Source organism: Colias croceus, chromosome 6, assembly GCF_905220415.1.
Source record: "Colias croceus chromosome 6, ilColCroc2.1".
NCBI lineage: Eukaryota > Metazoa > Arthropoda > Insecta > Lepidoptera > Pieridae > Colias > Colias croceus.
Genome location: NC_059542.1, coordinates 2,166,324 through 2,175,918, shown reverse-complemented (window position 1 = coordinate 2,175,918; position 9,595 = coordinate 2,166,324). Strand labels below are relative to the sequence as shown.

General features: G+C 32.1%; 1 protein-coding gene across 2 annotated transcripts in view; it reads left to right on the top strand.

Annotated features, from left to right (window-relative positions):
* The first annotated feature begins 8,429 nt into the window (after positions 1-8,429).
* Positions 8,430-9,595, top strand: part of LOC123692883 (rho GTPase-activating protein gacK) — a 149,323-nt gene continuing 148,157 nt past the window's right edge. For both annotated transcript variants that reach the window (XM_045637721.1, XM_045637720.1), the window contains exon 1: positions 8,430-8,811. The gene's annotated coding sequence lies outside the window, so the exon portion shown is untranslated. The remainder of the gene's footprint in view (positions 8,812-9,595) is intronic.

Below are 9,595 nucleotides of genomic sequence, written 5' to 3'. Positions count from 1 at the left end.
AATCGCTGCTTAAAATCCTATCCTCTCTAGTAGGTATAAAGAATTAGACGCTTAATAGTTAATACCTACCTCAGCAATGACTTTTTTTGTTTTTCGTAGGTATGTGTATACCTAGTTTTTGAGCTAAGGTAGGATTCATCTTTCATTCTATCTTCGTAAAATTTATATACAAATTACTTATAAATATTATGGCGCTGAATAATTCATAATAATGAATTAAAATTAAGACACATAATTCAGTAAAAAAAAAGATTTGACTAGGCCAAAATTCGCATTCGCAATTCGCATAGAATTTTCAAAATTGGCAGATACCTTAAATACATCATCCGCTGTATAAATAAAAAAAAAATCACGTAATCTCTCGGAATTCCGGAACATTAAAACAACGAATTATGAAACGTTTATCGTAGGGTTTTACGATAGTGGCACAGCTTCTAGTTACTGATAAGATATAGCGGTGGAACACATGTACCTGTTTACTGTCAAGTGTCACTCGATCTAGTAAACCCGTAGCGTGGTGACCAAGTTGGGAGATGATTCTGGACTTTTGAGTATGTTAATTAATAGTACTATTTTGTTTAATGATTACAACAAACTTCATTGAAGTGAAACTTCTTTATAGGGGTTGGAAATAAATTTAGTGTAACAATTTTGCGTTACGCGTAACATTTTTCCGTTACGCGCCATCATTTTCTTATCCCTACCACGCGTGATTCGACGTATTTCTGTAAAGTTGCATATAGTAAATTATTTGTTGAAAAATAAGGTCATAAAGAAGTTTCACTTCTTACGTGTGTACACTTATAGTAGACACTTTTTTATTAACGTTTATGGAATCGTAAAAGTTAATTACTCCTATGTTGTTATTAATAAAATATATTTATCTATCGAATTAATGAAGTTAGTTGTACAAGATCAAACTGTTCTCAATTATTAATTATTATCATATTGAATGTACATGCATTTGACATGACCATCATATTAAATGTAGAGTCAAAATAAAAACAGAATTAACAGTATGTTGAATGGTTTTTATAAGCTAAAAAAAATTCGAGTACCTAGGCTATATTAGGTGAAGAAATGCTTCTAAGTTATAAATAGCACCACATAAAATATAATAACTTGGTAAACGTACAGTAAGTGGTTTACCTTGCTCTATGCGCGCGCGTGCGCAGTACCTAGAATTTTGTCTTCAAGATTATTACGAATGTGGTTCGTCTTAGAAGTTTAGTTAATACATAGCTTATAAGCAAAACTTTGTAACCTCTGGTTCATTGAACTGTATCTGATGAAATAGTTTATTTTGCATTACATTTTACATTTTAAGAATTATAATGTTAGCTATTTTATAAAAAAAATATACAGCTCTATATGTACTTTTTTATAAGCTTTTAAGTGCATAATTTTTTTAATCTGACATAATATCATAACATATTCTTCCGTTGGTTAATCTTTAGTAGTAACTAAAATTTGAAAGAATATCTGTAATAGTACTGAAAATTTATATAATCCGACTATATTGGTATATCGTGAAATATACAACATATATTGTCACAAATACAGGAGCACGAACTTTCTATGTGATACCGAGTAAAACAAAATTACTCATATCGCGCCCATCTATCCAGTAATCTAAATCGTAACTTTACAATGACATGTGTATTTGCTAACTGTGAATATAAAGTATATGGCGACCTGGATTCTAATCGAAAGCAGTACTGAAATAACCTTGGAAAATAGGCTCGGTATATAAGATCTGCTTGTACTCTTGTTTTCGATATTTGTAGGATTCACAGCGAACAAAATGAAAAAAAAAAAACTCATCTCATTAGAATACGATGTACATAACATATACAAATGAAAATGAGAAAATTATAAATATTATGTTTCAAATTCTCGTTAAAAGAACCTAGGCATTATATTTTGAGGATAAGCAAAATTGCGGCGTAAATTTTTTAAATAATGATACCATTCTTATGAGTAACACCTACACAACCTATTTGTTAACTTTGTCTTTTGAACTCGTATTATCTTAAAAACTATTATTAATTAGCGTACAACTTCACGATTAACCAAAGTGTGAAATGTGCGCCGTAATCAGCTGTCCTGCATCCATCAGGTGGTCGTTGACAAAGGTCACCTCCAGTCACGACGCCGACCTGGACTGCTTGAAAACTCGTGGAATATCTGTTCATGCTGTTTTGATTAAAACAATATTTTAACTGGAAAATCTAGTGTTTTAATCGAGAACAATCTAAGAATGAAAATGTATCATATATCTGTGGGATAAAATAGTTTATTTTGAGAGAATAGTCATAAGCATTAATTTTTGATTTGAGTATTGAAAAGTAAAATTTTATAAGCGAAAATACTTAGTGAGTTAACAATAGGAACAATTAATAATATCGAGTGTTACCACAGATTATGGTGTTACCTACTAATAATACAAATATTTTACTACTAGCTTCCGCCCGCGACTCCGTCCGCGCGGAAAAATTAAGAAAAATTATGATTTTTTTTTCTTCGTATTTTTCCGGGATAAAAAGTATTCTACCAAGTTTCATCGAAATCGAACCGTTAGTTTTCACGTGATATCTTCACATACAGACAGACAGACAAAAATTTTTTTAATCACATTTGGGTTTGGTATCGACCCAGTAACACCCCCTGCTATTTATTTTTTCAATATTTTCAATGTACAGAATTGACCCTTCTACAGATTTATTATATGTATAGATAAGCAACCATAATATTATGACGGTATCAACTTTTTATGTTCCATGTTCCAGCAATCGATGCTGACATGCTCTTACACTGGTATCTGTCTGGTTTGGAAGGTTTTTTCATGTGTACAAAAGGTAAACGCCTTTTAAACACTTGTGACTGCTAAACGGTGACGCTAGACGCACAGTTTTTGTTTCCATTCATACCGACAGTTTTGAGTATGCAATTAGTATCTATATATCTACGATCAGATGTAAGCAGAATTTGGATATTTTTTGGGCTTCTTGTTATTAACATATTTATTAACACGCTTATATTAGCTCTACCTACATCTAGAGTTGTTTGTATGCTATCATTTAGACTTTGTACAATACAACAATTTCATTTCTTATTATAAATAAACACGACAATAAAAGTTAAAAACATAAGGGTGTATTTTAGTTAGTTTCAATTTTTTATTTTATTTTTATTTAAATCTTACTTTTTAGCAAGCTATAACTTCTATACCTCAAACCGCGTGACTACACCTCGCAATGAATACAGCTAATTTAGCAGTTCAGCACAATTTGTCTCAGGTATTTGCCATTTGAGAAGGGTGTGACGGCGCTGACCTTACTGGTGTTAGTGGAAAATGATAACGTTCGTGAAATGCAGACACAGCGAAAGTAAAGTATTTGTATTTGTGTCACTGTATGGGCGTAGGTCAGTGTGTTTATGTTCTAGATACTGTTTGCTGATTAATGACTGGTAGGGAACAACAATTCGTTGGACACAAATAGAATTAGGGACTGGTATGGCGTTCATTCATATGATCAGGGGTGGTCTAACAAATATAATACCTAGGTCAAAACGCGTTTTCTGGATGTTTTAAGGGACTCTCGATGAACCTTTATATATTTCTCAGATTAAATTATCTCTTTTTTATTGGAAACCGAATCAACTACTCTAAAGATAATCTCTTGGATAGAGCGAAAAAAAATAAGAACATGCACTCCAATTTTGGATATTTTAATTTTATCGATATGCTGAATTATTGAGAATAAAATATATGGGATACCTCAGTACTGTGATGCTCTAATCTGCCGGATGATCTAAGATGCCGGATTCATTTTTGGATGTAATAAAATATAATATAAAAGTAAACTCCATACTGACTAATTACCTAAATCAGGTTTCCACTATTACGATGAAAACTGAAGAGAGAATTTTAAACTTACAGGATAAAATTGAAACTCATCAAACTTGATTCAAATTTCTTTAGCTAATATGAAGAAAGTAAAATTAAACTGATGCACCTGCGTGGAAGTAGCAATTATTTTATAAAACCTATAAGCTAATTTATGATTAAAGTAATTTCTTGCTAAATTGAAGTAAATTCCATAAATGATGATAAAAAGTAGTAAATTACAATAAACGACGTTACAGCAATTTCTGACTTTCTCACAGACCAGAAAAACGGTAGCATAATACTATTGCTTTACATTAGTTAAACATCTTAACCAGTTATATAATAACTAGTTTATTTTCATAGAAAAACAGGAAGTAAGTAAAACCGGGGTCGAAGATATGATCAGAGGCATCTCTAACAAGATACTATCTGTTTAAGATGATGTGAACGCTTTTCTTTTATTGTTTAAACACAATAAAGAACTGGCTCTAATTGTTGTGGATGCCTACAAATATGTAACATGTACTATTAAAAGCCTCGTGAACAAGAAGATTTACGCACGCTTCTGGAAAATAAACAGCTTTGTATTTTTATTTTTTATTTTAATGTCACCGAAAAAAACAAACAAAAAATTTTTAGACTAATATAATTGTTATTGTGAAAGTTTTTGTACTATGGGACAGCTTTTTGATGAACATGGAAATAGCCAAGAACATAAGTATCTTGGTAAGTTATAGTTACGAAATATGATGTGCGCAATCCACCCCTTAATTACTATTTTATATTAATTCAATCAGCACCCTCATATTAAAAAAATAGCTTTACAAACAACAGAGCAGTGTGTCACAGATCTTCACAATTAGCACAAGATAGCATGGGAACTGTCCAATTGTTAAACAAATCTACAACTCGGCCGTTGCCACACATCGCCCATCCAAGCTGGTCGTGTGTCGCAACCTAATTAGAGACAAGTGTTTACAGAAATTACTTGGTTAGCACTTACCACGCAATGACATGTTGCGTGCTAAAAAGAAGCGAAGGGATATTGCTTACAAAAACTTGACAATATGCTGCAAATCGCATTATTTTGCGCTATTTTAAAAATATTTTGTTTTGTGCAATGATTTGTGTTTAGTATTGTAGTTGGACAACACTGAAAGGATTTCTTTAAAAATATACGTACTTACGTTACAATTTTTATATAATTTGTTTCTACCGTTGTGGTTCCACTGCTTAGTTTGAATTTATTCTCAAAGAAGTAAAAAGTAAAAGAATACACAATTTGCGATAAAAAAAAATATTGCATAAAAGAAAAATGTGAAATGTAAAAAAAGATTTCTAATGACGACATTAAATCACGACATATTGCCTAATATTAATATGTAGTCATGTCACGTCTAACTTAATAGACATAGACAAGCTATTAGGTAGAAAGAATTAAGTATATAATATATTATTATCTATACTAATATTATAAAGAGGAAAGGTTTGTAATTATGTATGTATGTATTATGGTTTTCACGCATATAAACTACTGGACCGATTTCAAAAATTCTTTCACCATTAGAAAGCTGCATCTTCACTGAGCAACATAGGTTTTATCCCGGAAATCCCACGGAAACGGGAAATATGCGGGTTTTTCTTTGAAAACGCGGGCGAGGCCGCAGGCGGAAAGCTAGTTAGTCCTAAATACTTTGTAGATAATGACAAAAGATTAATGATTCCGTAATGTTTTACAATTTGGCTAAGCCAAGATATCAGAGCAATTGAAATCTCATTAAATATATTTCGTAAGTAATATTTGCAAATAATGATCATTAGTGATTTTAGATTATTATTCTCATTGCCATATTACTGCAAGAATAAGGATGAACACTACATTTGTTTTTAATCTATTATTATACTGAGAAAGACAGCCAACGATGTGTTAAAAAAAATTTGTTACATAATATAATTTTATTTTCCTTCACAGGACGTACAGGACAGTAACGGACGTAAACATTTATGGTTTTCTATTACAGCAATCAAGATATTTATTTTCATAAACATTATCGCAAAAATCTATTTCTATTTCTGATGTTCTTAAAACCGAGGTGGTCAAAGTAAACAATATTTGTCATGCTTTACGACAAAGCTCAGCGATCACATCGATATTCAGTCACATCACATAACAATGAATGGGCTTCTAAAATTAAACCAATAACTCACTTTACGACAGATTATTTATTACACTGGTTTATATTTAATCTGTGCTTACTCGCTAGTTATGAATGAGAATTATTGCTATTCTATTTTACGATAGTTTCCCAATAATGTGAGCCCTAGATCAAAATATAATCGATATACATTCAGAAAAGCGGACAGGACATTTAACGTCATAATTTATGTCACTATTACGTTATTTACTTAAAATATCAAAAGCTTTACTATGGACAAATGGTTCTCGATAACAACTCGAAAAGTTATGCAATGTGAATGTATTATGATTTTATTATTATTAATTGTATAATATGAATTTTGTAGTTTATTGTGTAGGAGCTTTTACACATTGTAAATATGTTCTTTAAATTCTATGTTATAATTTTCTATAGTCTTATATAATAAGAGATCATACGTCTATTCCATTCTTTCACCTGCATGAGTAAGCAAGATGATTCTTAATCTTTATCCATGTAGTAACAATATATCAGTTAAGATTTTATTCGAAATATAATGCTTCTGAAAACAAAATGATAAACATAAAACACTTATGTATTATATAATAGAGGTGTCCTTGTATGTGTATATTTTACCAACAAACCGAAACTGGCGTTCCAAATTCTAATTATCTTATATTTAAATTTTTACGTAATTCGAGACGAAATTGAAAAAGGCAAACTCACCCTTTAGCGCAAAAGCAATCGTGGTAATCCGGGGTCCGGGTTATCAGCGGTTAAATGTTAATCGTGCGAACTGAAGAGAAGGGAGCGTGCGAATTGTGGTACGTTTCGTCACAATTGTACCGAATCACTTCTGGATATACTTTTAAATATTTACATCTGTAAAAATGTTGCAAAGAGGAAAATGTTTATCATTATGTATTAAAGCAGTATAATATCCAATGTGGAAAAGTGACAAGACTTAGGTCGTCTAGGAAATAATACTTTTTTGCCGTCATGTAGTCCGTCAGGAAGTATTTTCGGTTTGAAAACTCTTTCACCAACAGCAAGCATAACAATATAATATTATTCCTTAGTGATATAGATTAATTTATTTGTTTTTTTTTTCGCAGGTCAAATAAGGCGGAGTCGCGAGCGAAGGCGTATTGACGCCTATATATATATTGTATATGCAGTTATTTTGTAGATAACTCTAGAGATTTGGCGGATAATGTAAATAATTATTAAGATTTATGGATATGTGAATATATGAATTGTTTTATAATTTGAATGGTGTATAATGGTGATGAAATATGATACCGTTTCAGGACATATTATATAGAATTTAAAAAGAAGTAAATAAGCATTATTGACTTGTAAATGCATCGTTTTTTGAAAATCGTTTCGGTAATAAAGTTATAAGCAAGGTTTCGGAGGTCGTGACTCTAGTTTATTATAAAACGGTACATGATCTTATTGTCCACTTCGGGTAAGGTGAAACGTCTCTATGTCTCTATTTTTGTAACGGTTAAAATGTTTAAGTTAAGTATATAGTAATATATACCTAGTAATTTTTGAATTATCTTCGAGAACTTGTTATGATCCAAATGTAAATAGTATTTTCACGGATTTAAGAAAAATATGGCGACTCTATATTTTTTGTTAAATATTCATACATGTGTACCTAATATATATTAATACCCATACTTGCAGAATATTTTACGAAACTTTTTAAGTTGCAATAGATCATTTATAAATTAACAATAAAAAATAAGCATCAAGATAACGATGGTAGAGTCACCTTAATAAAGTCTGATCATAAAGAAGAGCACCCTCGGTGATTAATGATTGTAAGTAATTTATTTAAAGCTTTATTTATTTGACTTAAAATTATTTTAATAATATTTTTAATTCCATTAGTTCCAATTGTTCCAGTTCCAGAAAAAAAAACATTTATACAAATACATTTATTTTAAATGCACATATTCCTGTTGAAAGCTTAAAATAATTCTTGTTTAAGTTCAGTGGCCTCATAAAAGGAGTGCGGATTCTTTAGGGCCCTACCAGACGGCGAGAACAAAAAACCAATTTCATAAAACTATGCACCGACTGCATGTAGGGCCACAACAATAAATGAGCAAACCTACAGAACCTGATGCCTGGTCAAAACAATCCACTCGTTTTTATTATTAAACCATTTTCAATTGTCCCCTATACATATTACAGCCCGAATAGAGCGCACTTAACCCTATACGTTGAAAACGCGCAATGGAACGCGCTCTAAAAGCTTTCATTCATAGCGTTTTATTCATGGTAGAGGAATCTGCAAGTTCGTCACTCACACAGAAGCATGTGTGACGTCGAGGAGGCTTCGACTGCACACTTAAAATTAACTAACATCTCGCGGCAGTCTGCACTGTGCCGCCGTTCGAATAGTACGTGTCGCCCGGCGCCGCGACGCCGATCCTCCGATCGCGAAAAAAGTTTAACACACGAAACTTTCTTAAGACTTTCCTTTCAACACGAATACTGTTGAACTGGAACTGTCTGTTTTTCATCCGGCAAACGTTGAGTGACCTTACATCAAACCGGAATTCGGTACCCCAAGAACGAGTTTGGTCTCCGGTCCCGTGGCAGGACATTCGTGAAGTGAGAACTTTATTTTCAGTGCTGTGATCAGTGTCTGTGACTGGATTATCCGTTAAACAGATAGATTTAAGGAGGACTAGTCCCCGCCTCTTTAGGTCGGCTACATAAATAATAGTGCTGCCAAAATTTACAGTAAGTTAATTCACAGCTCTATGTCTCTACATTTTCTTATTTATCTTCATAAATTGATATCGGTTGTAACTGTTTGGTCAGTGTTTGCGTAATAGTCCTTGCCCTTGTCAAAATAGAACGGACACGAATGAAATAAATAAAATAAGCCGTTTTTTAACACAGCGTTTCGCATAATGATTACAGTAGAGCAAATTATTATTATTGTTCTTGTATAAAAAGAACAAAAATATATCGATGATAACGATTGTTTTATTAAGATCCACAGATAAGATAAATATGAAAACAATTGAATAGGAATTGAAAAGACGTAAGAATTAGATCGAGATGTAGCAAAACTCTAGACAATAGAAAATAATAACGTTACGCGACGTTAAGACGATTACGTAAATATGCATACAAAAATTCATAATCTGAATATATTACCTACTTATCACTGTGATGTGCCCGTTTAGCTACATAAATGCGGGTGAGATGTAAACGTGAACCGAAATGTGGAATGAACGAGACACGAAAGACATCGATGTTTTTTTAACCAATTTGCATATTTAGATGACTTAACGCGTGGCCTCGACCGTGGAACATCAATCGAAAGTGCCATGTGCACCGACGAATCAATTCTCCGAACAGATGATAAAATAGAACAACAAAAACTCTTCGCAAACCTTTTTAAATTTCCGAACGAAATTTGATCTCCGACGTAAGTTTTTTCTTTAGAGAAATTCACTTACTCGCGAACAATTGTCGTGAACTTTGCTTGATCTACTAGACCTCGACATTTTTTGTT